Source organism: Octopus bimaculoides, chromosome 6 (assembly GCF_001194135.2).
Source record: "Octopus bimaculoides isolate UCB-OBI-ISO-001 chromosome 6, ASM119413v2, whole genome shotgun sequence".
Classification (NCBI taxonomy): Eukaryota; Metazoa; Mollusca; class Cephalopoda; order Octopoda; family Octopodidae; genus Octopus; species Octopus bimaculoides.
The window spans coordinates 90,720,077-90,723,580 of NC_068986.1; the positions used below are offsets into that span (position 1 = coordinate 90,720,077).

Genomic DNA, 3,504 nt, shown 5'->3' on the forward strand with positions numbered 1-3,504 from the left:
TTATTATTATTATTATTATTATTATTATTATTATTATTATTATTATTATTATTATTATTATTATTATTTAAGACGTCACATAGTATCCAATATTGTTATGTTGTTGGTTGAAGATATTGTGTCTACCGGGTGTCTGTCAAGTCACAACAAGGACCTCAGGCAGACAGTACTTTACGTGAAATGCGTGCAGTTCCAAGTAAAGCCGATTTTTGCAATACACCGAGATTGTAGGGTTTTTCTAAAGGTTCTGGATGTTTCTTTAGGTTGGTTGGTATTGAACTCAATGCTCCGATGTGCACGATATGGTGATTTCATATCGAGATAAACAGTGCATGACCTTGCTGATGGGGTCCAGTTAGAATTTTCTTCAGGTCGAGTAGCCCATACCACTCAAATGGTCTTCGAATAAGGTTTGTTTAACGATGTTGAATGAAACACCTATGTTTCCAGAGGTGAAATATTCAAATTCCAAAGAATTCCTCTCAACACATGGCTATGATGTTCTCCCACTACTTCTGCTCGTGATCCGAGATGCACATATCGTGAACACTGAGGGACATGCTCAACTGGTTACGGTCAAACAACTGACAAGCAAATCTGTGGTTTTAAGCAGAATATTTGCTGTAACCCATCTTTTATACCAAGACAAAACAATGTACATGATAACACTTCTAATCAATTAAGATAGAAGCCATGAGAGCTACTGACTGGTACTGCATCAAGACATTATTATTATTATCATCATTATCATCACTATCATCATCATCATCATCATCATCATCATCATCAAATCAAAACTGCTGACAAGTGCTACAATCACCACCCTGAGGTTGTAACTGAGGGAGAAAATTTAACCACTACATACAAAGTGAACTATCAAAGCTAATAAATCGGATATTGTTGTGAAAGACCAAAACAATAAAGTTTATTTATTGATCGACATGAGTATTCCCTGTGATCATAATATCTCAGCAAAAGAATTTGACAAGCTTAGAAAATATAAAGATTTGCTCATTGAAGTGAAAAAATGTGGCATCTCAAGGTTGGTGCAATACCAATGATTGTAGGGCCACTAGTTATGATGAAAAAAAGGAAATGAAAATTATTGGTGTCAGTTGACTGCATCCAGAGATTATGTTAATGACTTGTAGGTACATGGTATTTCGTTATGCAGCTATAATATGCTACAAAGTACATTAAACGTTTTCATAACTCTACTATTTTTATAACTTATTATTATCATTATTATTATTATGATAAAGCTGTACCAAACTAATTTAATTGGCAAGGAAATTGACTTGAAGTTTGGTGATAACACGCTTTCCCGAATCTCAATAATATTTCTTAGGATTCTTGCACTTTTCTGAGGATCGACAATATCTGCCGCAATATCAATATCTTCCAGCCTCTTAGATAGTAGTTTGGGTGCTATGTATGGTGTGTTAAATGTCACTTTTGCATTCCACAATCACTTCATCTCTCTGGCTGGCTTCTGATATTTCTCAGTTTTTCTGAATTTCCCTTGTATGCACTGTAGTATCATATGGTGTTGCAAAATCAATGATTTTATACAACTACCGAGGTAACTTCAATGTTTGCATGCCTTCTTGGTCATCACATTCATCCCAAATTAATGTCATAAATGCAATGTTCTTCAAATCTCTACATCACTTAGTTTCATCTCTTATATGTGTCTCTGGCCGGAATATAGATACTAAAAACATTCTTAAATTCTTTCTAACCGCCAAACCTATTGTTGACCAAACCATCACCGTCAGACGACTGCTTTACCACGATTATTCACCACACAACGACATACAATGCAACGCCAATTCCTCCAAGACCGTAGGACACTTCAAGTCATTTGAATGACTGAATCTATTCCTAATCCAAGCGAGATAACACGGGCAGCACGTGTTTCCATCTGACCTGTCGGAGACAGCTTAGCACACATTCTTCAAAACCCACACCCAACACAATCAATACTCATTGCTCCACCAGAGCTCAGTCAAAGAATACAGCCTGCAACACTTGAAAAAATTCACCTGCTCTTAAAATCTTACGGTTTACACCTAGCACCAAGGTGGCGAGCTAGCAGAAACGTTAGTACGCCGAGCGAAATGCTTAGCGGTATGTTGTCTTTCTTTATGTTTTGAGTTCAAATTTTGCCGAGGTCGACTTTGCCTTTCATCCTTTCGGAGTTGATAAATCAAGTACCAGTTGCGTTCTAGGGTCGATCTAATCGACTGGTCCCTTCCTCCAAAATTTCGGGCCTTGTGCCTAGAGTAGAAAAGGTTTATACTTAGCACCGTAATACCTGCAAAACTATCGTTCAAAACACGAAAGATATCTCCGTACATCACACAACTTGCAAACATCGTCCCGTACCAAACTGTAACCGATGCCTGTGATCCATTGCCAAAAGGGTCACAAGCAACATGTACCTACACCCTAGACTACATTAAAGAAGCTGGCCACTCAACTGCTGAACATGAAATCTCTTGCTAACACGTCCAACCGCCTGTCCACAGACACATATCTCTTCCCTTTGCATTGTTACTATCGCTATTACATTGGCTCTTATTCCTCGGAGTCGGAAGGCGCATCATACCACCTTCCTTTAGGCATTACTGATTCACCCGACTATACTTGCCTCGACCCCATATTTTATCTTCAAAGGCTCTGTATTTTCCTCTATGCATAGTCCTTACTCTCAGAACGCCAACCATTTAGAATTTCCCACTGTGCCATGCTTTTCCTGCAGTGATCAACATTTAACTATAAAATAAAAATATTGATTGTCTCGATCTTACTCATCTCATGAGATCCTCTTCCCGATCAAACCAATGAAACACAAGATCAGAAAAGAAACGTAATTCGAAGCATTTTGTAATATTTCCCAATAATATGTCATGACACATGATAAATCAAGAACAAATGTTAAAATGCAATTGCGAATTTCAATAAAAAGCTTAACGGTTCCAGCTGGTGCAGCGATCTTCACCATAACAGTAGTATCCGAAAATTACTTACATCATTTTCGAGATCTGAACTTAGAAGTCATCTTCAAGATCGTAAGGTAAGACTGTAGTATGCTATATCACATTATTTAAATTCACATTACTATATAGTAATTTAAGATAATTATAGACCTAAAAAGACTCGTTTTGACATTATTTCTTGTAATTATGTTTCGATTTTTTTCTTTTCTTCTTGCTAGAATTTCAAATAGAGGATAATCTTTGGATGTCATAAGCACTAGGTATGATAGCACGCAGGGCAAATGCTTAGTGACATTTCGTCCGTCTTTAAGTTCTGAGTTCAAATTCCGCCTGGGACGACTTTACCTTTCATCCTTTCGAGGTCGATAAAATAAGTATCGGTTGAGCACTGGGGTCGATGTAATCGACTTACTTCCTCCCCTCCTCCGAACTTGCTGGCCTTGTGCCAAAATTTGAGATCAATACACACACACACACACACACACACACACACACACACACA

General features: G+C 37.6%; 1 protein-coding gene across 3 annotated transcripts in view; it reads left to right on the plus strand.

Annotated features, from left to right (window-relative positions):
• The first annotated feature begins 2,939 nt into the window (after nt 1-2,939).
• The window catches only part of LOC106869804 (uncharacterized), a 23,164-nt gene continuing 22,599 nt past the window's right edge, over nt 2,940-3,504 (plus strand). For 2 of the 3 annotated variants that reach the window (XM_052968956.1, XM_052968957.1), the window contains exon 1: nt 2,940-3,079. The gene's annotated coding sequence lies outside the window, so the exon portion shown is untranslated. The remainder of the gene's footprint in view (nt 3,080-3,504) is intronic. The other variant, XM_052968955.1, reaches the window with a different exon arrangement.